The following is a 25,567-nucleotide window of genomic DNA, read 5'->3' as shown; positions in this document are numbered from 1 at the left end:
CAGTTAATTTGTCGAGCACTCAGAGGGTACAGGTTTAGCCCCACATGTCCCTTCTACCTGAGCTACCAAGCTCTGACTTTGAATTGGGAAAACTGAACTGAGAGAAGAATAATGTAGTTCTTTGTTCTTCTTTTTCTTCTTCCCCTTCTCCTTCTCCTTTTTTCCCCCTTTCTCTTTTTCCCCTCTTCCCCCTTCCTCCCTTCTTCTTCATCTCTTATACCTAGTGAACATGAGGCTTCTTCTCTGTGAATCAGGCAATTTCAGTCAAAATGGGGTGATTTACAATATAGAGCAATGGGCTGTTTCTGACTCTTCTATAAATCTCTTAAATCTCTGAGTCTTGTTTTTACCCATCTCTAAAATGATGCAAACCCAAAACTCTATCATACTGCTTATTTCAGAAGAAATACACCATTACAGCCCTAAACTTCACAAACATATGTTTTACCATTCTACTCCACTGCAACTTAAGCTGCAGGGGAAATGAAAAGGATTCAACTTTTTAATTTATTTTTCTACAGACATTGATTAATTTGTCAAGTTAGAAAATAAAAAGACAATCCCTGAGGATTAATTGGGACAAAGTGGAAGGATCATCCATCTCTTCCTGTTTGAATTTTTGGTGAATGTGAGGGATGAGGGGGCATTTCCTTTGGAGTTGCCCAAAAGTAGGATTGCGTACATGGAACATGTCCTTAAAGAAAAGGAGTCATATGGAAAATCTACTTATAATTTCCTCATTTGGGTGATTTCTATGACTCTTCCCCATTGGACACTTTCTCCATTCTTTACACTGTCCATGACTTTGATGGACTCTGACAAGTGTATTTCTATAAACAGCAGTTAAAAGGCGGTATATTATGAACTTCTCAGTTCTAGGGGTATGAATAACCTGAATGAACCATGTAGGGAAGAAGGGTGTATCATCTCTTTCCATGTCAAGATCCTCATGCACACGGATGGAACATGTTCCCAGGCTGTCTTCTCAGATCAGGAATAGGGGTTTGCTCTGTTTCCTGAGGACCTGCACAAGGGAGTCATGTTGATGCCATGCAAAGATGATTCAGTCTCTGGCCAGAGGTCATCTTGATGCCTTCATGGGTGGTTTTTAATTAGAAAAGATTTGGCCTAAAATTCACAATAGAGACATATGCAAGATTTTTACTTAATCTTTACACTTATTGGCGCGTGACTCTACCATGTGCCCATCTCTTATTCATTTGCCTACTCTCTTTCTCTCTCTCTCCTCTCTCTTCTTTGTTCTCTCATCATTTACTTAAAGTGCTGAAATACTTTCAAAAAATTCTGTTAAATAAAAACAATGATGAAACGGAAAATCGCTGCCATACTCAGGCTAGGAAATGACTGGAAACTCTGACAATATCAAATAAATACACATATGTTTTACCATCTCTATACATCATACCAGAAAACCACAGCTGCCTAACGAACGTCACACCTACTTTTGAAAAGTAAACATTGTGACAATAAATGTTCCAAGATGACATGCAAGTATTTTCATTCCTGAAATTTCCTATACAGATGATATGCATAGAGTCAGTATTTCAGTTGTTCCAGATAATAAATTATTCCACCAGGTTGCATCCTTCACTTACACCAACCCCCAGGCTCTGTTTGTTTCAATACTTCCTGCAGCTGTTACTTAAGTTTTTGCTACAAAATTATTGTTTATTCAAAAATCTCTCACTTGTTAGGGGATTTACCTACAGAGCTCTCACATTCAGCTTTCAAAACGTGATGATTCTTAAACATTTTGTCCTTTGTGCTAAATGTTGGAGGCGGCTTTTAGCCCTAACCAAAATATTTGCATGATGTTAATTACATTTCTGTGGACCATCAAAATAAAGTCCGTAGAATAATAAATGAAAAATGTGCATCAAACTTCATAGTTGTAATTTCAAATCTTATGGAACAAAGGATCTTAAAATTGGAGGAAGTAAACAGCTGAGTGCCAGGCCTATGGACCAGACCTGCTCTGAGTGCCTTCCATATTTAATCTTTAATTAACCATAGGCGATAGGTGGTATTATCAGCCTGTTGCACAGATGAGAAAACTGAAGCACGGAGAGGTTAAGTCACTTGCCCAAGACCCCGCAGCTAGTAAGTAATGCAGTCTGAATTTAAACCCAGGCATTCTGACTTCAGAGTCCACACTTGAACCACCACACCATACTCTCCTTATGAAAGTTATTTCTCCACATCTCCACATTGGTGTATATATATATATATATATATATTAAGTTCAATATCCTGTGTACTAGATAAAGGAGAAAGAAAAAAGTCAGGAGACTCCTTCTCCTGCCCTGATCCTGGTCCCCTTTTCAATTCATCAACCCCTAATGCCTCCCCCCTACACCCTCTACCTTCGCAGTAAACGGGAAAAGCCCCTGTAGGGCACCCAGATCCCTAACATCTGCTTTTCCGATTAAAATTTATTTAAAAGATCTAGTCTCTGTCTTCTAGAAGTTTGTAATCCAAATAAACAATATAAAGAGGCATATAATTTATAATTCAAGAAAACAATGGAAGGAGGCAAATAAAAAGATCATATAGGCATGGAGGAAAACGTGGAGGAAAAAATAGGCAAAGTTTGCCCCGAATTTGACAATAAGACAATGAGATTTGACGTGTGTAATTGATAAAGAGCCTCTGAAGGCAATTCCAAAGCCAAATTTCAACAGGGTTTCTGCCGACTTGTGGTGACAGCTATGAAATGGTAGCCCACACTTAGAATATTTGGGTAAAAGTATCTCATTCTTTTATACATACAACGCAAGTGGCTTTCACCTCTTTCCAGTCAATTTACCCGGCTTTCCCTACCTCCTCTTCTTCTTTCCATCTCCCCCTCTTCCTTTATGTCTGCATTCATTCCTCTTGTCCAGGTATTCATTTAACAGCTCCTTATGGAAGACCCTTTTCCAGGCACTGAGGGCCACCAAGAGCTAAAGGTAACATCCGCCTTGTTGAGGAGCTTACCTGCCGCAGGATCATCTTTTAAAACTGAGATTATGATCCCGCCCAGAATATTTAAAACCATCCAATGGCTCCATTGCCATTAGGACAAAGAACAAAGTCGGCCACAGGGTCTCCCTAAAGCCCTGAGTGGTTGGCCCTGCCCCTTCTCCAGTCACAACCCCACACTGTCCCCTCTGTTCATGTCTCTCCAACCTGTGGTCAGCTCCTTGAATGTGCCAAACCAAGATTTTAGTTTTATGACTTGATAGCATCCTCTCTGCCATTCAGAGCCCATATCCTAATTTACAGATGCGTGCTCCTGTGATCATTGATCAGTGTTGATCTCCCCCACTGGACGTAATCTGCAGGAGTGTGGGCAGGAGAGCCCCAAAGAGGTAAAGCAGAAATGCTAGTGGAAGTCAGGTTGTGAAGAGGTGTCCAGGTGCCAGACTGAGGAAACCGGACATTACTTTGTATGCTCTGGGGAGTCATTAATGGTGTCTGAGCAAGGAAGCAAGGTGATCAGAGTTGTGCTTTAGGAATAGAGTTGAGTCTAGTAGCATAAGCGAGGTGGGATGGAGGAAGACAGAGCAGGGGCCCATTGGGGAGGCTGTTGATGTAGTCTGAGTAACTGGTGTGATGTTGCACAAAGGTGATGGGGAAGAGAAGGAGGGGACAGATTCAGGAGACTGGGCCAAATCAGCATTTGATCTTTGTTTGTCTGTGGAACTTAGGGACAGGGAGGGTCTGAAAAGATTCAACTTCATAAGTAGAAATCAATAGGTAAGAGGAGGCCCCTCTGAGGAGAAGATGATAGAATCAGTTTTGGGATTGTTCAGCTGGAGGCATGCCTGGGGGTGGACAGATGGAACTGGATGTCAGAAGAAAGAAAGGTCAGAGCCGGTGAAAAAGATATGGGCACCATGCGCATGGAGATGGTCCTCATAAATAGGAGGAGGGGGAGGAGGAGAGAAAGGAGCTGGGAAACAGGAAGAGTGATGGGAGAGAAATAGTAGAAGCTGTGGTCAGTAACACAAAGTGTTCTGCCAAGACTGAAGCGGATGAAGCGTGAGAAAAGCCGACTGACATAGAGAACAGACTTGTGGCTGCCAAGGGGGAGGAAGGTGGGAGAGGGAAGGATTGGGAGTTAGGGGTTAGCAGATGCAAACTAGTATATATAAGGTGGATAAACAACAAGGTCCTATTGTACAGCACAGGGAACTATATTCAGTATCCTGTGATAAACCATAATGGAAAAGAATATGAAAAAGAGCATGTATATGTATAACTGAGTCACTTGGCTGTACAGCAGAAACTAACACAACATTGTAAATCAAATCTACTTCAATAAAATAAAATAAGAAAAAAAAAAGCCAACTGAGATGGCCAAGTTGCAAGGGAGGTCTGAGTGAGCAGCGTGGTGAGGGTAAGCCCACATTGCAGAGGTTTTATTGAGACGGCAGAGGTCGGCAGTGATTCTACTGCCCTCTGCTGCGGAACTTGATTTAATGAAGTAGGACAAACACCAGGACTTACTTGACCACTGGCCATGAACCAGGTGCTTCATGATATTTAAATAACTTTTCACAACAGTCTTGTGAAGAAAACATCTTTCCTCATTTTAGTGTTTTAGTATCCATTATTGAATAATTTACAGTTTAAAATAGAGCTCAGGGAAGTACTGTAACTTGCATAAGGACAGTGAAAAAAGTTGCTAGGCTATAAGTTCCACAAAGGCAGGACCCATGAGTTTTATTCGTCATCACTTATGCCTAGATAGAGAGCAATGCTCAGCATATAGGATAGGATGATTTTTCAAGTGAATGAATGAATGAATGAATGAACTAATCAAGTTTGGTGTCAAAGTTAGGTCTAATTCCAAAGCCCATAAAACTTCCAGATATCCACTGCTGTCTCTTACACACTCTTATTCCAACAGAAGGGACTGTCCTATTGCCAATTTCCTCAAAAACTCTTAAGAAACAAGAGTGAAGAAGCTGACGTTGTGAGAGGTGTTATTTCTGAATAAAAGTATGTGATTATAACCTTACTTTGAAAATTACCCAGCTGATAAACCAATCAAATAATCAAGTCAATCAAAGCTAAATTCATCATGTGTATGTCAATGTTTACAAGTAAGTAAATTTGTATGAATTTTAAGAAATGTAGGGAAGTGCCCCTCAGCCGTCCCAGAAGTCAATCTTGGGCCAAACTGTTTCAAATTACAGGCCACAACTTTTCACATATTTTTTAGAGAGAATTATTTTCCTAAGGTGACATTCCTTCATACATTTTTCAGAAGACAAATTCATGGGAAATAGCGGTCACATATCTGAAACTAATTATGAGAATTTGAAAGGGAAGAGATTCAAAAATATTTGAGTCTGTTTCTGAAAACATTTGGAAAGGACATTTCATTATAAGAAAGATTTGCACCACAACAATCTATGTGTTTCCTGTCATGGAGGCAGGCGTCATACTGATATCCAGATTCTTCCAAGTTCAGCTGGGAGCTGGGAGGCTGGATGGTCCATTAAAAAACATCGTAGATGGGAACAAATTTCAGGTCTGTCTGTAATTAAATTCAAGTTTGGAAAATCAGCTGGACCTTCTAAATATCAGTTTTCCCATCTGTAATATGGGATTAAAAGTGCCTGGTCTACTTAACTGACAGACTTGTAGGCAATATAAATATAAAATTGAAAGAACTGTCAAAGCACTACACAAATGCAGTCTCATAAGCATTGTCTCTTCCCTAAAAGATGCTTCTCAACCATTCCCATCCAAACAGAAGAACAATCTTCAAGGAGTCGAGTTGCTGTTGGGTTTTCTCTGTGTCATCATTTTTATTATTATTATTTTTTTTTTGCGGTACACGGGCCTCTCACTGTTGTGGCTTCTCCCGTTGCGGAGCACAGGCTCCGGACGCGCAGGCTCAGTGGCCATGGCTCACGGGCCCAGCCGCTCTGCGGCATGTGGGATCTTCCCAGACCGGGGCACGAACCCATGTCCCCTGCATCGGCAGGTGGACTCTCAACCACTGCACCACCAGGGAAGCCCTCTGTGTCATCATTTTATAGTAACACAGAATTGAGTGACTCGTCAAGAATTCTCCAGGTCAGGCTGCCTTTAAGCACCCTGGAAAGAAAATTGTCTTCATTCACCTAGAGTCTACCTCTTGGAAGCTTCCAGATGGTCCTGAAGTTTTGAACTTCCATGAAGCTTCTAGAATCATATATCTCCTATAGATTTGAGTATATGACTTCCAAATCTTGAGGTGGAAGCCCCCATTAGTATCTTTCCCAAAGTAAAGTTCAAGGAGGCTGTGGCCAGGATTACCTTTGGGAGTATCTTTCCAACCAGGGAGGCCCCTGAGACCTAGGGTTAAGCTTAGACTGCAGTGTTCTTCCTCTGGGCCCTACCTTGGGTTAAGGAGATGGTTGGAAATAGGCCTGGCTCCCAGGAAGCCAGCTGCCTTCTCCTGGCTGAGCAGTGCAGCTGCAGCTCTCTCTCATGTTGCTAGGGGCAGATCTCCAGCTTTGGGCTAAAGTGGATAATGATCTCTGGTCAGGGCCTTCAGAATTGGGACACCCCTTGAATGGCTCTAAGTGCAAACTAAGATGAGTAGAGGGTGTGTAGGAGAGGACAGGTGGCATGCAGACAGCCAGGTTCACGTTTGAGGGTTACCTGGAGTAAGGTAACAGAGGGCAGTGGAGATGTTTGCCAACAAAAATAATAGTTACCATATATTTATTCAACCCTTCTTATGGGCCAGGAACTTTAAACATATCACCTCATTTAATCTTTATAACAGTATGAAGTATGATTAAAAAGCATTGTAGATGGAAACAAATTTAATCCTTCTAGGTAGATATCATGGTACCCGTTTTACAGATGAGTAAACTGAGGCACAGAGTCTCATTTCCACAAAATATTTATTGATCACCTATCAGTTTTCAGACACTGAGAATATAGTGACAAATACAGCACATTACTGTTGAAGAAGTAATGACCAAGAGGAAGTCACATAACTTCCCCAGGACATCCCTGACAGGATTTAAGAGCCAGAATTTAAGAATAATCTGTATGCTGGAAGCCTTCCTACCTGGAAGCTTCATTCAGTCATTTGTTGGTTCATTCAGTCAAGAGTCAAGTATTGAGCACCTATTGTGTGCCGGGCAGGATGCCAGGGGTAGAGCAGATAAAACCATGAGTCATATCAGGCAGAGTCAGCTCCCACCTTCACAGAGCTTAAACCCTGTGCTGCCACAGGGGTGCGGTTCACCAGGGGAGAGCCGCTGTCCTCCCCTCCCAAGGAGGCCTGCCACTGATTTTAGGCTGCTCTCCAAGGCCCTGGTTCATGCCGGTTTTGTGGTTATGTCAGGCATCACAATAGGGACGTTTCTAGCTGATTTTTCTTTCCATTTATGGACAAAAACATTTTCTTTGGGAAAATGCCGGTTCTGGACAGATGAGATCATTCATAAGTGAGAGAAATATAAGTAAGTAAATTAAATAAAATAAAAGGGACAGAGATCCCGTATTTCCAAAGTGGGTACCCCTTGAGGTCCAGCCTCTGTCTCCGTGACACACATCCTCTGGGCTGAAGGTAGCAAAAGGGCCGGCTTTGTCCTGGGGCTGCGTCACAGCCCACGCAGGATCCATGCACATCACTGTGCCGTCAGCTGCCCACGCCTCACCTGGGCTCGAATCATATTTCTCTGACCCCATTAACAGGATTGTGTGGGATGTGTGTATACTTGATTAAGCGTGATTGCCACCGCAGGAAGCCGAGCTCTCTGCGCAAAAGCCCTGCTCCCTACTGAAATCTTAGGGGTTAGCAGCTCACTAGCTCCATCTGTTGACTACTCCCCGCAACTGTCATTGCCTCGCCAAGAACCCTCTTAAGCGTCCCAGAGGCTCTGATTCTCTTCGTTCTAATTTCCTTTAGCTTTTGACCTCAGAGTTAATTGTAGGATTAAATTATATATGACTAACCCTTGCACTGCTGACAGTAATTTTGTATTTCTTCTTAGTATTCAGAAAGGAAACTGTTGGTGCCATTCTTAATTTTTTTTTAATTTTACTGAAGTATAGTTGAATTACCATGTTGTGTTGATTTCTGTACAGCAAAGCGACTCAGTTATACATATATATTCCTTTTCATATTCTTTTCCATTATGTTTTATCACAGGATATTGAATATAGTTCCCTCTGCTGTACAATAGGACCTTGTTGTTTATCCATCCTATATATAATAGTTTTCACCTGCTAATTCCAAACTACCAATCCTTCCCTCCCCCACGCCCCTCCCCTTTGGCAACCACAAGTCTGTTCTCCATCTCTGTGAGTCTGTTTCTGTTTCGTAGATATGTTCATTTGTGTCGTATTTTAGATTCCACATATAAGTGTTATCATGTGGTATTTGTCTTTCTCTTTCTGGCTTACTTCGCTTAGTATGATCATCTCTATTTGCATCCATGTTGCTGCAAATGATGCCATTATTTCCTATTCATACAACAGAGGTGGACTGATGTTTGTGTGGTTAGGGTCCTGACAGAAAAGCTGTAGTCATTGTCACACCTATTACTTTTGTCACATCTCCTGGCTGTTGTCCTATATCCTGGCTTTCACCACCTTTCTGGTGTCCCTAAAAAGCCCGTTCACACACCCCTCCACTCTCAGTGATGGCTGTATATTCCCTCCTTTTCTAGGGTTTGTCTGGGATGTCTCACCATAGCACTGAAATGTTCTCTTTGCTATTTACCCAACTCTTTTCTGTTATTTTCCCAAGTTTTGTCTGCATGTCACATCTCAAGCCAGTCAGTATTTTGATGTATGGAAGAATGGATATCTACCCATCTCAGCCTCTATTTTTCCATAACAAATAGGTACCAGTGATGAAGATGGAATTTTTCTTAAACTGCTTTTAGGTCAATTTTAGCCTTGATGGGCTGGGTTGCCAGATTTAGGCTTAATAACGTAAGGGAAAATTCTTAGCCTATTTCCCGGCACAAAACAAAATTTAATAAATGTTTATTTTTTTCCTTCCTTGGAAGAAGTTACTTAGCCTAGACTGTCTTAGAGAGTCTCCATTCTTAGATATACATGAGCCTGAACTCAGGATGAGAGCAATCAGAGTTCGGCACATGGGCATCTCCACCTTTCCGAAGCAAACCAATATGGCAGACCTTGTGAGATAATAGAATCTTGGAGCGAAAATGGCCCTTTGAGATCATCTCTATTGACCCTTAGGCAATTTTACAGGCTTTAAAATAGATTAGTAATGTTAAAAATAAGCAGACAGTGAGGTGATGGTCATTGCTGGAAGATCTCACCTTGGTGTTTTTCTTGAGCAGTCTCCAGTGAGCTAACCATGTTGATTCATTGTGCCCAGGAATGATCCCCTTCCCAAGAAATGATCCACTTCTCCCAAGAGCTGATCTGCTTCCCTAGGGTTCATCTCCTTTGATATATCAGTTGTTTTTTAAAAAAAATTGCCACTGACTTAGGGTGGTCCTTAAAGAGACACTGCAGGCCTCTTGTGAGATCCCGTAAGTTTTAAATTGGGACAACTCCCTTCAGAAACCACAGTGCATCTAAACACAGGTATGCCAAACAAGAGGGGGCTTGGCCTACGGCAGAAAGCACAGGTTTTGGAGTCAGGTACACCTGGATGTGAGTTTGGAGCCTGACACTTTCTGGTTGTAGAACCTAGTGTCAGGGAAGACAGCAACTTCTCTGACCCTCGATTTCCAAATCTGCAAAATGGGAGAGTAATACCTATCACTGGAGATTGCTGGGGAAGTAAAATGACTTCATGTCTGCAAAGTGCCTCGCACATAATAATCACCAAGTGCCATTCATTTACACTCCTTGTGGCACATTCAAACATCACAGTGTCAGACAGTCTCAAAAGATATGTTATTGACTCCCTATCATGTCACTGAGAGTGGGAAAGGGTTTCGGAGAAGGCTTTGCTAACAACACAAACTATAATTTTTTTCATGGTCGTCTACAACCACTGACAGAAATAGATTTCCTGATAGATACAATAAGAAGGCAAAAGAAGGGCACTTTGCTGTTGTCTTAAATGTTGAATTCCACTTCTGCTGTGTTACTAAATACGCCTTGTCTTGCTTGGAACTATAGTTACACAAGATTTTCTCTTTTAATTTGCTACCGTATTTTTAGCATCTCTCATGTATTTTATTAGGTGTTTTACATACATTTTTCTCACTTAAGACTCCCAATAATCTACGGAAGGAGTGTTGTTTTTCCAAGATTACAGATGAATCTCAGTGAAATTAAGTGACTTTTCTGAGGTGACACAGGCTTACCTGACACGAAGCTCCCTCTGCATTTTGGAGTGTGTGTGTGTGTGTGTGTGTAAGGCTGGCTTTTTTATATGCATGTCACTATGTTTAGCAGGCATGAACTGTGAGTTCTTTTTCCCATGACGAAGGTGATTGGTGCTCAACAGCTATTTCTTGTATAAATCAATCTTCTCTTTCTCTTCAGACCTTACTTGTAATCAGCACCGGGTCTGTGATATAGCTAGCAAAGTCCAAGTTTGGAATTTTCCTCTCTCGGCAAAGTACTCATTTTCAATTTTGCTCCGCTAACCATGTAGGATGAAGGGAAGGGTCATGTACAGTCTCTTCTTACCAGCCTTGTACTGTCCGGCCCTTATCTACCCTCCAGCCTCCACACTAACTACTCTCCCCCAGGTTCCCTACTTTCCAGCGACACTGGGCTTCTTCCAATTCTTGATGGTGCCATGATTCTTGGGCTCTTCACATGTTGCTCCATCTGCTCGGAGCACCGGCCCCTTCTACCTATTCTTCAAATCTTAGCTAAAATGGAACTTCCTCCAGAAACCGCCCTTGGCCCCCTGTTTCAGTTATCTAGTGCTGTAGAACAAACCTCCTCAAAAGTTAGGGGCTTCAAACCACCACCATTCATTTGTTTGTGAGTCTGCGATGGAGTTGGGCTTGGTGGGGACAGCTCAGCTCTGCTCCACGTGGCATTCGCTGGGCTAGCTGGCTGAGGCCGGAGGATCCCAGGTGGCTTCACTTATATGTCAGGCACCTCAGCTGAGATGGCCGGCTGGGACTCACTCTCTCCCCACGAAGATTTCACTAGTGGGACTTCTCTACGCGGTGGTTGACTTCTAAGACGGTGAAAATGGAAGCCACAAGGCACCCTAAGGACTATGCTTGGCAGTCATATGGTGTCCCTTTTGTCACATTCTGCTGATCAGAGCAAATCACAGGGCCAGCACAGATCAAGAGGAGGGAAAGTAGACTCCATTTCTTCGAGTGACAAGTGCTTAGAGGATTGGAAGGAAAAGCCGGTGGCTGTCTTTGCAGCAAACTTCCACACCCTCCCAGACTAGATAGTTCTGACTGTTATATAGAGCACCACACCCTTCTTTGTAAAACTAAGAGCACTTGTAAGTGCTTATTCAATGTCTGTCTACATTCTCCTGTCACCTCCCACACCAGCCCGTAAAATCTATTAGAACAGAAATCCTGTCTGTCATGTTCATTGCTAATTATAAATACGGAGTGAACGAATGAATGAATAGGTGAGCGTACTGTAGTCCAGACACACAATACAAAGCAGTTCTCACACATGCAATAAGTGTGGTGTTCCTTTCTTGTTGATCATCAGCTTGACATTTAAAGTCCTGTGGCCCTCCCGTCTCCTCTGGAAATATTGACGTGCATGTCATGAGGATTGAAATTTGGCAATCTCTAAAGGCGCAGAAAAGCTTATGGTCCTTTAGACAGCTTGGAAATTTCTGACTTCTCTAGGAGGAAAAGGCAACGATCCTGTTGTCAGTAATCTTTCTTAAAGTTTTTGTGACTTGTTTTGGGTGCCTGCAAAGCTGTTACTGCAATGTTAGAATATCTTGCCTTGTTGATGTTTGTCTAGAAGTGACTGTTTTGGAAACACACTGGAAAATCCCTTCGCCCTTCCCCATCTGTCTTTTTTGTTCTAAATATTAACAAAAACCAGAAGGGGATTTCAAGAGAATAGCAAAACCAAACATGGCTATGTAGCGTTCATGGGAGTTTGTTTTAGAAACTCACATTTCAAATGCTAAATTAATTGCAGGTTTATGCAAGGGAAAAAGAGAAATTTCTTAGAACCAGAAAAAAAAAAAAAAAAGTAAGCCAGGGAAATCAATCAACGTGCATTTTTTTGATGTTCTTTTCCATGAAAACAGAACAGGATGTGAGGCACAGGGAAATTGGGACTTTTTCAGCCAGAGCAAGTCTTAAAAAATCTGGTTTTGACCTATGAGTCATTTGATGCACAGATGCCAAATCTGGGGCCTCACTGGTCCCTGCCCATCTCCTTGGCCTTCATCTGCCTGAGCAACTGAGCCAGGCCAAGGCAGACGACAAGCAGAAGTTGGATTAGCAGCCACTCTTGCATTGTGTCTCCCATGCTCATCTCCATGTTAATTATGCTTAGGTGCCAGGAGTGTTTGCAAGCATTTCTAAGAATAAATGAATGCCTGTTGGCAATAATGGTTCATCGCAAACTTTGAAAAACAGCTTAATAAGGAAGAACTCTGATTTGCTTCAAATTCCTGTTAAAAAAAAATATATATATATATACACACACACACACACATATGTTTGTGTATGTGTGTATGTGTATGACTTTTCTTTTTCAGCAACTTGAAAAGATAGTCTGGAAATAGAAGAATGAGGCAAGCATGGCCTCTTAGCATCCCAGAATAAATACAGCATCTCAGAGCTGAGAAAGGCATGTTTTTCATTTGGATTTCTAGGCCTAAGTTTATCATTTATTTCTTTATAAATACATATAAACAAAGTTTCTAGGCAACCATCATGAAATAAAGCAACTAGCTCTGAAAAGCAGAATAATGATGTTCATTTTATTCTTATTTTTTGCTACTTAGAAAATCTCTCCCACTCTATACTCACCAACCGCCCCACCCCACTTTCCTTGATAAAAACAATAGTAGTTAATAGGGTTTTTTTTACCACCAAACAGGGAAAATTTTCTTGGGCCTCAACACATTATCAGAGGCAAATGCCTTCACAAAATTCCATCAAGGTAGCGCCCTAAATTGGTGAGTCTTTCCAACCAAAACATAAATCAAAGACTGCCAGTGATTTCACTGGCTTCTGACATCATGTGCTTCAGCACAGGTTTCTTTCATCACTGCATGGTTGCCTAGCAACCAGCCCCACTCCTTCCTGCTCTTTTGCTTACATTGGTCCTCACAGGGTTTTTTTTCTGTTTGTTTTGCCCCACAGGAGCAGGATCTGAACACCCAATACCTGCAAGGATGGCTTAGAAGTTGTCCAGGATAGTGTGGCAGTCCTCAGATGCCGAGCTGTGGAGTCTCTCCCTCATTTGGGAAATGACAGAGAGCCACTGTTATTCTGAAGCAGCGACAGGATCAGAGCTTGCTCCTGCTGAGGAAGTTGTGAGTAACAGACCACAGCCATGACCATCAGAATGGGAAAGAGGGTGCAGATGAGACTCACGTGCCTGTGGGAGAAGCAGTGCCAGGCTGCGAGGGCCCTGGAGATACCAACGGTGTGGGCATAGCTTCAGACCTAGGGGCGGGGCCGTCTACAGGAGCAGCGAGTCAGGAAGATGTGTGCCAAGTCAGGCATAATGAATCTGAAGTGTCAGAGGAACAGAGAGGCCAAGATGCCCACATTTTTTCCCCTAAGTGTCCTCCAGGAGGTCTGTCACCAGAGAGGCTATTCCAGAACAGGAACTTTACTCGGTGACTTCCTTCAAATCATAAAGATACTGCGAGGAAGTGGACACATTGGGACAGCTGTTAGTGATTTCCTCAGAAGCCCCACCATGCCACCACCCACCCCCAGGGCTGTCACATGACCCAGGCTGATCCGAGGGTAGCACCTCCTCCCACTGGCCCCATGATTGGTCCAAGCTGGGCAGGGGTCCTTGGCAGAGGAATCAAATTCCCTGGAAATGTCTTCAATGGAAGCTCAAAGAACAAAGGTTTTTATCTGGAAAGATTTGAGTCTAGAGCATGTTCCCTGCTATTGAACGCTGCCCATCTTCAGAAGCAGAGAATGAAACCAGTTTTCAGAGTCAGCAAAGAAGAGAACCTGACAGTGCTGGTGGTGATCCAGTCCTTGAACCCAGCCAGCTCTGAGGCAAAGCTTTTCCTTGGCTGGGCTCCATGAGCTAACAAGAGTCCCTTTTTGGATGAAGCCATTCAAGTTGAGTTTCTATCACTTGCAACTTAAGGAGTCCTGAGCAGTATCGTATTGCCATCTTGATTTGACAGAGAGGGGAAATGATGCTCAGAGAAGTTAGCTAAATCCCTTGTGATCACAAGAACACATTAGGGTACAAGCTTCGGAACCTGAGTTTGCCTGGACCCCAAAGCCAGTGTTCTTTTCTTTTTATCATTCTGCCTCTCAACTTGTCCCACAATTGTGATGCTCAAGAGAAGAGGTAAATAAACAGGTGTGTCTGGATCTCTGCACACTGTCCGTAATCCTCTAGTGAAACCATCTGTGACATTTCTAAATGCCCGATGCCGTGGAAAACAGGAGATCTGCTCATTTTACAAATATTCTCCGTTCTTCTTTCAATGATAACTCTTCCACCTGCTCCAGCTTTACAAACAAAACACCTACTTTCAGCTTGAGAAGAACCGTCAGACAAGCTATTTGCAGTTTGCCACTTAGAGGGAGTGTGAGAGAACTTTGTGTTTTGGGGCACAATTCTTCACTAAGGACCAGGGTGGAGAAGGGGAAAGATGCTCTAAATGGGGCAGCCATCCACCTTCCAGCTTGAGAAGAACAGGAGCTGACGCGGTTGAAGAGAGTGTGGCTGGGGATTCAGGATTGCATAACATCATGAAACCTTCTCTCTAGAACATTCTTGTTAGCATGTGTTGGTTCCAGCAAAGACAACTTCTGAGCTTGTTTGTTCCAAATTTCAGATTCACAGAAGACAGATACTGCTTCATACAGGACAGATCAGAGGACAAATCCTAAATTACCCACCCACGAAGGGGGCCAGCGTCACACAGGTTAGCGGGACCATAGGGGCCAGAGGAGAGAGGGTGGTGGTGAGTCAAACAGACATCCTAGGAGAGGTCCACTGCAGCATGATGGTGGCCCAGAGGTGGTGATAACATACTCTCTTGCTCTGCGGGCAGGGCCATGGGAGGACCAAGAGATCATGGCAGATGTTACTTGCCTGTGAGCAAATGTGAGACACAACCTGGAGACCCAGCAACATGAAGGATGAGGCAGCTAGTGTGGTTAAAAATGAATAGTAATTGTTTTCAGTTACTCAGCCTGCATGTACACAGCCCCGTCCTCAGCTCTTACTTGTGCTATCTCATTTAACCCTCACCACCACCCGATACAATAGGCACTACTGCGCTGGACAAGTGAGTAAACCAAGGATGGAGAGATTGAGCGACTTTCCCAAGGGTACACGCAGGGGAGAGCAACGTCTTGGCTTTGAAGCCAGACACTTCAACTCCAGAGGCCTTGTACCTTACAGTGTTTTACTCAGCAAATGGGGCAATGAAATACGGGTACTGCTCTTACTGGGGCCCCATTTGAAGCCACAGACCACAGTCAGGCCTGCTGGGGGCATCTGGCTTGTGTCCTGTTGTTGCTTTAGATCAGCCTTATTCACCACTTGACAAAACACGTCCAAGGAGTAGTTAATTACTCAGAAATACTTTACTCTTCAGAATCCACATATGTCCTCACATATGAAACCGTCCACATCCTTGTGGCTACAACAACCTTTCTCTGTTGTAACCCATAATGATGATACCATTACATCCCATAGCATGCAATCACTCTGTCTCATGTACAGATACTCAACTGTGTCATCCAGGGGCTTGTCCAAAGGGCACCTAAGTCTGGACTCGTATATTCACAGAACCACCCGGTCCTTTCTAGAGGAGGGCATGGTGTACACCTGCTGGGATTTTGTGTTTATTTAGAAGTTGCTGCTACCGTTGTTTTTAGTTCTTCCTCTGGCATTCGTCTTAATGGTCCAAATAGCATTTACTTTTGAACTAGACCTTACCATGCTGATATACATCTGCTAGAGGCTTTCCTAAGTCAACAAGTATGGATTTGTACACACACATCCAGAGTGAGGAATGGGGCTGGAGGGTGAAGCAGCAGCTTGTGCAGGTGGGTTTTAAACAGATACACCACCAGAGGGAGCTATACAGGAATGCCTTCAGGGAATGGAGCAATTCATATTCACAATCCCAGGAGAGACAATGAGTACCGTCTTTATCCAAGAAAGACTGTGGTCTGGGGCTACATTTCTGTCATGAAGAAGATTTGCCATCTAATTCCTGCATGTTTAGCTAATTATATTTTCTCAGCTCCCCTTAATTATACAGACCAGATTCTTTATGACTAGAAATAAACTCAAAAACAGAAAGAGCATCAAAGACAAATCATCTGTGACGAAGAGTCATAAATTGAAAGAAAACAACAAATTAAGTAGTCCAGTCACAGTCACAATTCACTTGTCGCAGTTCACCTTCTGAATTCAATTAGTTTTAGCACTGACTGTAATGATAAGCCTTTTTTAAAATTGGAGGCAAAGGGGCTTCCCTGGTGGTGCAGTGGTTGAGAGTCCGCCTGCTGATGCAGGGGACACGGCTTCGTGCCCCAGTCCGGGAAGATCCCACATGACGTGGAGCGGCTGGGCCCGTGAGCCATGGCTGCTGAGCCTGCGCGTCCGGAGCCTGTGCTCCACAACGGGAGAGGCCACAGCAGTGAGAGGCCCGCATACGGCAAAAAAAAAAAAAAAAAAAAAAAAAAAAAAAAATGGAGGCAAAGTATTTTGGTTCTTTTCTTTTTTCTTTTTTGAATAAGCAGTAAAGGAAGATATCAATGCTAATTTCCATCTCCCTGGCAATAATCAGGATTTCCTGTTAGTGTGTTTTCTTCTGGACTCTTCTCTAATTGTTTATGTGGGTGATGATACCCTATCTGAAGGACACATTTCCCTTATACCTGCCGATCAGCCAGGCTTGTGTGAGGCCTTACAAGACATTGTAAAAAGCACCGGGCTTGGATTTTGTTGGCCTACATTTGAATCTCTACTCTGTTCCCTGTTATGTGGCTGACTTTGGAAAAGCCATGTAAAGTGCCCTGCAAATGGGATTAGCAAAACCTGTTTCACACATGTGCTCGTTCATTTACTCTACAAATATTTTACTGGATTCCTTCTAAGTGCCAGGCACCTGGGCAAAGCTCTGGTCTAAGGCGGCTCACAAAGAAGTAAACAGACAATTAAAATATGATATAGTATAATAAGGAGCATGTCCCAGAAGTACAGGGTGCTCTGGGATCATGGCACGCAGGAGTCAGGGATGGCTTCCTGGAAGAGGTGATGACTAAACTGCAATCTGAATGATAAGAAGGCATTAATCGGGCAAATAGGAGTTTGGGGTGTGGGTCAATGTGTTGGAAGTTTGAGGAGGTAGAAGCAGTTTTCTAGGCAGAGAAAGTGTTCTGTCCAAAAGCTCCCTGGCTGAAGAAAATGAAATACATTTTAGATTAAAAAAAAAAAAGTTCAATAAGCTGAAGCTTGGATGAAACAGATAATTTGGAGGGGACATAATTAAAGATGAGGTGGGAGAGCTTGGCGAGGACTTTCTATACCATGTGAGGGAGTCAGAGCTGATAGCACGGACAGTGGGGAGCCACTCAGTGTAACCAGGTGCATGCTGTGTTCAGACTTGCCCTGGAAATGGTGAGTGCTAATAATATTAGCTGTTACTCACACACTGTATTCCTTTAGCCAACATAGCCTGCACTGTTGTCAACAGTGGTTGCTATCTAAGAACCAATTTCCAAGAGAAGAAGGAAAAGAAAGAGAAGGCTGGCCGGGGAGGGGCGGTGTGACAGTTGCCAGTGGTCATTTGGAATCAATACTCCTTTACTTGAACCCTTCACCCCAGTGGTCGCTGTGGAGTCCAACTGTGACTTTCATCTTTTTCCTTCCCTAAAACCAGAGACTGAGAAAAGATTGAAGGAGAAAGACAGGCAGATCTCCCTAAATCTGCCCAGGAGCACAGAATCCAGAGACTCAGGGCTCCAGGTCATCGCTGGTCCTGTCCTGTTGGGAGAATTTCTGCTGTTTAGGTAACCCCCTGGGAGTCACGTGAGTGGGATCATCGCGTTAGAGGCCAGGCTCCACTCACCTCACACATGACACCCGGAGACTTGCTGCTCTCAGGATCTCTTTCAGCACAGGACCAGGTCATCAGACGGGAGAAGAAGACTACAATTCGTGTGGTGTGTTCTTGAAGAGGCCACCCCTCATTTCTCCTCATTACACTCTCCACATCTCATGTCTTCGTTGTTAAAGACGAGGGAGATGGGAGGGAGGGTGTGAAGAAAATGGTAGACATTGCCATCTTTTCTCGCTCACACATCCCATGATTCTTGCATTTGGTGAACCTGTCCAAAACAGCTCAGTAGGAGCCAGTGTCTCCTGGGAAAATCGCTACCTTCATAGGGTGCTGGAAAGCGCACTGCACCAGTCCCAGCCAGATGTCTACCTGGGAATGAAGCCACAGAAGCACCAGCAGGAAAACAGAGATAGTGCCATGGGACCTCTTGAAATATTAATTGAGGCATTTTCCCTTCTCATCACTAGAACCAGACCAGACTTACTGTGCTAAGGAAGGGAAGACACAAAGGAACCCCAAGAGAACAGTTCCATTCTTGACTTTGAGTTCCAAGAGTCTTCAAGTCATGGTTCTCAGTTGCAAGAACCAAGCAATAGGGTGGGAATTGGGAAGGGGTAGATTTCTTTGGATTCAAAAAGCTTAGCTTTAAATACCTGGTGCCAAACCTAGAGGATTCAGAGCCTAGAACAGAGGTCAGCAAACTCTTCTGTAAAGGGCCAAAGTCCTCATCTCAATGACTCAACCCTGCCATTGTGCAGGCAGCTCACAGACAGTAAGTAGACAAATGAGTGAGCTGTGTTCCAATGTAACTTCATTCACAAAAACAGGCTTCAACCAGATTTGCCACATGAGCCCTAACCTAGGGTGTTTTTTGGAAACCAGAGAATAGGAAAGAATAAGGTCCTTTTCTCTTATTGGTCTGGGGGCAAAGTTTTAGAAGGGAATGGAACAGGAAAGCAAGAAAACTGAAATGCTAGTGTAGCCCTCATCTCTTTGCCCTCACCTGAGTGGACAAGGGAGGTGGTAATAAAATCCTGGATGGGCTTGGAGATTTTGAAACAGAGGGCCCTGTACCCATTATTCTTCCTAACTGTAGGAGGAAACAGTCCTAAAGAATACCCCACATCATCATAGGATGGCCAGAGGAGAGCAGAAAAGGCAGTGTGGTGAGTTTAGCAGAGAGGGTCTGGGTCAGCCCTCCCACACCCCCAGGTCTTCCTTGCCTCCCACAGTACAAAGAGGAAATCTGAACTTTCCACATGCCCAAGTAGGGGTGTGGAAGGAGTCTTGGAGAGTCCTGGTCTGGTCAAGAGGATGGCGAGGAGTGAAGAGAGCAGACCCCATAGCAGAGCCAGCAGGTGCAATGCACAGAGGGAAATCACTTTGGTCGGAGCCAAGTGGATGTTGGTCCGCAGAAGACCTCACCCGGCTCCCAGGCAGTCCTCAAGATTGGCCTTGCTAAAAGAAGGGACAAGTAACATCAGTGATGGATGCCCGAGGAAGAGAATCCGTGGAGCTCAGCTTCTTCCCCGGCACCATCACATGATATACTCCTCGGCTTAGGTTCCTGCTGGGCAAGAGGAAAGAAGAGAAAGAGGGAATCAGAGATTGTCTAGGGATTGAAATATTAATTGAGGCATTTTCCCTTCTCATCATTAGTACCCAGAGGGACATAGGGTCTAAACTGGAATCACCTGGAATTGGCAAGATTAGGTTTTCTATCACAGCGTGAGAAGAGGCTCTTTGAGAATGGTCCTAAGTTCAAGTACAGGGAAACAAAGTTATATTTGGGAGCATCAGACTTTGTGACTATGAAGTTGAACTTAGCTGTTTAGGATAAGAAGGGAGAAACCAAGGCAAGAGCATGAAAATGTGCGCAGGTCCCTAAGGTAGACAGTGTTTGCACCTCAGGGACACATTCAAGTCTGTCCTGGGCTTCAGGTTACATAGACGGTCACCTCGACCCCATCACTGAGGCCTGACGGAATTTGAAGAAGGCATAATTTTTGAGTGGAGGATTGCAAGGCCTCAGAGGCTAAGGTGTAGAGTCTTTCCGAAGTCTGTGGGTTCAGCTGGTCCATACCTGCAAGTGTGTCCAGCCTGTGTAGGTGTCCTCACTTCAAACAAACATTGACATCTCGGGGGCAGAGACGGGGAGGCCCTGAGTGCTTAGAGTTTCCAGCAAATTTCTTTTCACAGCTTATGATTCACAGGGTAAGTAATTATCCAGCATCTGACACGGGGCTTGCATGTTGCAGTTTGAATAAATTAATTAGTTAATGAATACCTCTACCATTTCCTCCTGGTTCAGTTATTTGCTCATCTTGTCATTGTCTCATAGCAATTATGCCGCACTGTAATTATTTGTTGAGCTCTTTGTCTCCCCAGGTGAACTCAAGAGCAAGGACTGTGCCTTTATTATTTTTAGCTTCTATTTATGCAAACAGATAAAACGTAAAACGAATTTCCAAATACTCGATCCATCACTGTTTCCTAAGAGAGAGGCAGGAGTTCAGGGACAACTGAGTGGCTGGCTCAGGGCTGACTGAGTCCCGGCAGGGTGGGTGACGGGGCTTGTCTTCTGCCAGCCACATACCGCTGTCTTTCCCAAGTTCCATTTCACAACCTGTTTTAAATACGTAGATCCATAGTTTAAAACATTGAAGACACTGTCTTAGATGGCATATTTATAGCATTTTAAGGTATTTTTGTGTTTTCATTCTATCTCAGTTTATTTCCACAAAAGGACTCTCAAAATTTGGATCGGTGATGCTCAACACTGAACTTTACACAGAAAATGTACAACTGATGTGAATTGATTGGGGATGAATAACCTGCTCCATCACAAGGAAGAGTTAAGACAATTTTTGCTGAGAACATAGCATAGACTTATCACTAGCATCACAAAACAGTCCCCACTAACTACAATAGTTAGAGGTAGAACTAGATGATAAATCCTTGTGGTTACACTGGGACTAACTGGGTAATCTAGAATAATCTCCCCACCTCAACATCGCTAACTTAATCACAACAGCAAGTCCCTTTTGCCACGTATGGTAACATATTCACAGGTCCCAGAGATTAAGATAATGGACAACTTGGGGGTGGGGGGGGATTATTTAGCCTATAATGCCACCCTTGACATGATGTCAGAACCAGAGCAAGCCTGCCACAGGAAGGCATCCCTTGATCTGCCTGACCCTGGATGAGAAACTCAAGGTCTAGAACAACCAGAAAAATAAGCAGCTATAGCTCTTCTCATCCTTTCCTCTCCCTTTGCTCCACCTTGTTCTACATTCAGTCCGAGACTGTCAGAACACAATGAGAAAACAAGTGAGATTGGGAGTGGGGGACCAGCAGAGGCACATTGCACCCTGGGAAATGTATTTCCTACAAGTAAAGTGCTGTGGGAAGGGCTGGTGACCAGGGGACCCTAATAGAAGTGCACTCTGGTAGTTGTAGGCTGTTGTGTCCTAGCTCTGCCAGAGAATCTGAGGACCAGGTAATGGGGATAGGGATGCAGCCTGCCTCTAGTCAGGAGAACTGACTAAGATAAAAGACAGCTAGAGAGGGTATTGTGCACACCCTCCTGCCATTTATCTAAGGAGCTGAAAGGGGGCTTTGGTCTCTTCTTTTGGTTTGGCTTCTTTCAGTCTGGGAGTCCACCTAAACAGTCTAGAGAGATCTTTTCATATCTGACCCACAACTGAGAGCTAAATTCAAGTTCTATCCCTTGGCATTCCTAGGTCCAAGCCAAACAAGGAATAAGGATTTCCACTTATGTTATGAAAGATAAGGTAATTAGGACCAATCCACCCACTGAGGACAACCAAAAAAGCTGGAAGAAAAAACATTTTTTAAAGCATCAAAGAACAAACAAGTTAGTGAGGAATTTCTGGGTTCAAATCTAGGGAAGGATAAGAACTCAAAGAGGTAAGCCCAGTGTTCAAAGCTCCCTTTGTCCTGGAAGCATTTGCTGATACAAAAGAAACAACTGAATACTGTGTCTGGCAGATATCCAGGCTCAAGAAGATAAAACTCAAAGCCCAGAACACACCAAAAATACATACTGTGTTAAAACATCCCCTATTTAAGCTGGGACCCCAAAGGGCCTTAGCCTCGGAATAAGGTGAACCAGAAGGAAGCCTTGTAGTGACCCATAGCCTAGTTTTATCACATCCTAGCAGTGGGAGAAAACTCAAGACTTAAACTTAGATGAACAGGGTCCTGGACTAGAAACACCCCTAGGCACCCAGCAAAAATAAATGAAAAAGCTCTCAGGAAAGACATGTCCTCATCCTAGGCCTCATAATTAATATTTCAAAGAACTTTTCAAAAACAATGACCAGCACATAGTGAAAAATAACCAGACATACTCAGAAACCAGAAATTCAAACACCAGATTCCGTAAGTAAAAAGGAGCAGAAAGACCAAACAACAGAAATAGATGTACAAAGACCTAACTACTAGAATTATCATATTCAAACTATAAAACAACTAGGCTTACTATGTTTTTAGAAATAAAACACAAGCTTAAAAGTTTCAGCAGGGACCTGAAAATTGCATTTTAAAAGTAATATGGCAGAGCTGAAAAGAACTAAATAGAAATTATAATTTTAAAATGCAATAAGTTAACTTAATAGCTCAGCAGAGGGTTTAACAGTAAATTGTACATAGCTCAAGAGAGACTTGGCAAAGTGGAAGATGGGAGAGAAGAAACTATTAGATGCAGCACAGAGAAACAGAGAGATGGAAAATATGAAGCAAAGAATAAGAGACTCCAAGGATCCAGTGAGAAAATCTAACAGGTTTTGAAGTTCCGGAAGAAGAGAGGGGAAAGAATGCAGTTGAAGCAGTATCTGAAGAAAGAAATAATTTGGATATGGATATCAGATTCCCTGAATATTCCATCAGAGATTAACTTCCTGAAACATTCCCAAATTAGTTGCCTGGTTAGTTCAGAGCACACAGGAGTCCTCTAGGGGGCAGCGTTGCCTAATGCCAAACACCAGTCTGAACACTGCAGATACGAAAATGTCCAAATGCTCTGGTGGAAGAGGATGCAGTTAGCCAGAGGAACAGGGGAAAGAGAGTTCCAACCTGAGGAAGTTGCATATGCAGAGGCTGGAAGACAGAAGGAGAGTAAGAGACAAAGACAGAGAGGGAGAGATAATATGAATAACTCTTTCTAAAAACAGAATGTCTGGGGCATAGAAGGGGATGACAAGATGATTAAAGAGCCCCCAAAGGGACATGAAGAACCTCATGGACCATGAGGACATTTAGGTCTCATTCTGTGGGCTATGGAATTTAAAAAGGGAAGTTAGAAGAATCAGTCTGGGTAGAGTATGGAGAATTGATTAGAGTGGGGAGAGTGACGGCTGGGGACCACTAAGAGACTGTTGTAAGTCATCCAGGTGGGAGCTGAGGGTGACCTGCTTCAGGTAATGGCATTTAAGAAATGACAATACCTAATGTTGGAGCAGGTGCAGGAAACAGGCATTCTCAAACGCTGCTGTTGAGATAGTTGCAACTTTTTGGAAAGCAATTTAGTAAAACGTAACAAAACTTAAAAATGGATATAACCTTTGATTCAATAATTCCCCTTCTAGGATTTATTCTAAATAAATAATTAAGAATGTGCAGTTCATCACAATATTAATTATAAAAGAAAAATGTTGAAAACAACCTAAATGTCCAACACTGGGTATCAAATATATGTACACAAATAATACCTTAGACATTAAAAACGTATTTTAAAAGATTCATTTTCTTCTTTATGCTTTTATCTTTAAAATTTTTTCTCTAATGTACATTGACTACTTTTGTAATTAGGAACAAATCAATGAAAATGTTTAGAATTTATGAAAACATATAAAAAATTCACATATAAAAAGAACACAGGAATGTTTCAAAAATGAAAATTATGCAAGGCATATGCTTCAGCCACTAGAAAATAAAATTCAAAAGTAACGCGATATGTGTAACTCGCTCCACCCAGGAGGGATGCAAGTAATACCACATTTTATTTATTTCTTAAATTAATTGGAACTGGTTTGAGTCCCCACATTCCAGACTGGTGAGAGGTCATGGACTTCATTCTTGGGCCTTTCTCTTATCTATGGGCCCTTACACTCTTCCAAGGGGTTCATTTAGGCAGTTTAAAAAGGAAAACAGGCAGGCTTTTATTCTGAAGCAAAGAAGAACTCTAGCTTCTTTAAGTCTGCTGCCACCTTCACCACAGTTGCTTCTTGCTTCACAAGACAATTTTGCTAGCCTGGGTCTTCCTCTATCTGTCCAGAACTGTTGGTCCCTGCGTCCCAAGTCATGCCTCAACAATGTCCTTCAAAAGGGAGCAGCATTGTGAGCAAACCCACTTCTTCCATGTGAAGCTCACTCCCCTTACATGGGCCCCAGTATTGCAGCTCTTGGTATCTGGACCTGTCTTCACACACAGCCACTTTCCTCCAAGGTCCTACACTTCAGCGATGTTTTGCAAAAGGGGTTCCATCATCCTCTCTTCCTTAAACCAGTCTCTATTCCCAGGACTTGGAGAGCACACCTCGGACTGGAGTGCTTTATTTTTTCATCCACTATCACACATCTCCAAACCCTCCTCCTGAAATTAAAGGTCCATCAGGTTCCTTGCTTTTATAATAGGGCTTGCTTGTCTGTGATGAAGTGTCAAACTTTAGAAATACACACACACACACACACAAAGCCTTTCTACTCAAAGAGGGATGAGGATGGAAAGATAGTTTCCATTCTTTCCTGATGAGTTACTATTCCTCAAGGACAGATCAGAAGACTTTCTGCTGAACGAGAAATAAGCAGTGTAAAGATCATCCTAACTATAAAGATAACAAAAACTTGAAAGAATCTTGGACAATAAGAAAACAAAACAAAACAAAACAACTCTCCTAAATACTTGGGGCAAACCAAAAGCTAAAGCATAGTTTATAGACAATACTATACTCATTTGAAATTTATGGAATATTGTCAAAGCTATGCTCAGAGGCAAATAAGTAGCCTTAAATGTTTTTTTTATTAAACAAGATAAAATAAACTCCAATTAAATATTCAATGTACAAAATTAGAAATCTAACTTAGGCAAACTAAAAAAAGGTCAAATTTAATGAATTAGAAACAGAGAAACTGTAAATTGGTTCAAGTTCTGTTTCTTTGCTGGGAAAAAGAGCAACAAAAGCAGTTATAACAAAAAATCTCTAGTAAATCTAATTAGTGAAAAAAAGGAAAGCAAAATAAACATAAAGCATTAAAAGGAGGGAATGCAAGAAGAAATAAATGTAAAAACTTTAATAGAATAAACTATTCTCTGGAAAAATGTAAATTATCAATGTTTAT

At 42.8% G+C, this 25,567-nt stretch overlaps 1 long non-coding RNA gene across 4 annotated transcripts in view; it reads left to right on the top strand.

The window, feature by feature from the left end:
* The window catches only part of LOC109548284 (uncharacterized), a 58,391-nt gene extending 37,725 nt beyond the window's left edge, over positions 1-20,666 (top strand). Inside the window, exons 3-5 of one of the 4 annotated variants that reach the window (XR_004522810.2) lie at positions 13,278-13,450; positions 14,957-15,046; positions 18,023-20,666. This is a non-coding gene — a long non-coding RNA (uncharacterized lncRNA). Of the gene's footprint in view, positions 1-13,277 lie in introns of all 4 variants that reach the window. The other 3 variants (XR_012327270.1, XR_004522809.2, XR_012327269.1) reach the window with 3 other exon arrangements.
* The last annotated feature ends 4,901 nt before the right edge of the window (positions 20,667-25,567 follow it).

Source organism: Tursiops truncatus, chromosome 17 (assembly GCF_011762595.2).
Source record: "Tursiops truncatus isolate mTurTru1 chromosome 17, mTurTru1.mat.Y, whole genome shotgun sequence".
NCBI lineage: Eukaryota > Metazoa > Chordata > Mammalia > Artiodactyla > Delphinidae > Tursiops > Tursiops truncatus.
The sequence above is the reverse complement of the archived record's forward strand: the minus strand, read 5'-3'. Positions and strand labels throughout refer to the sequence as shown.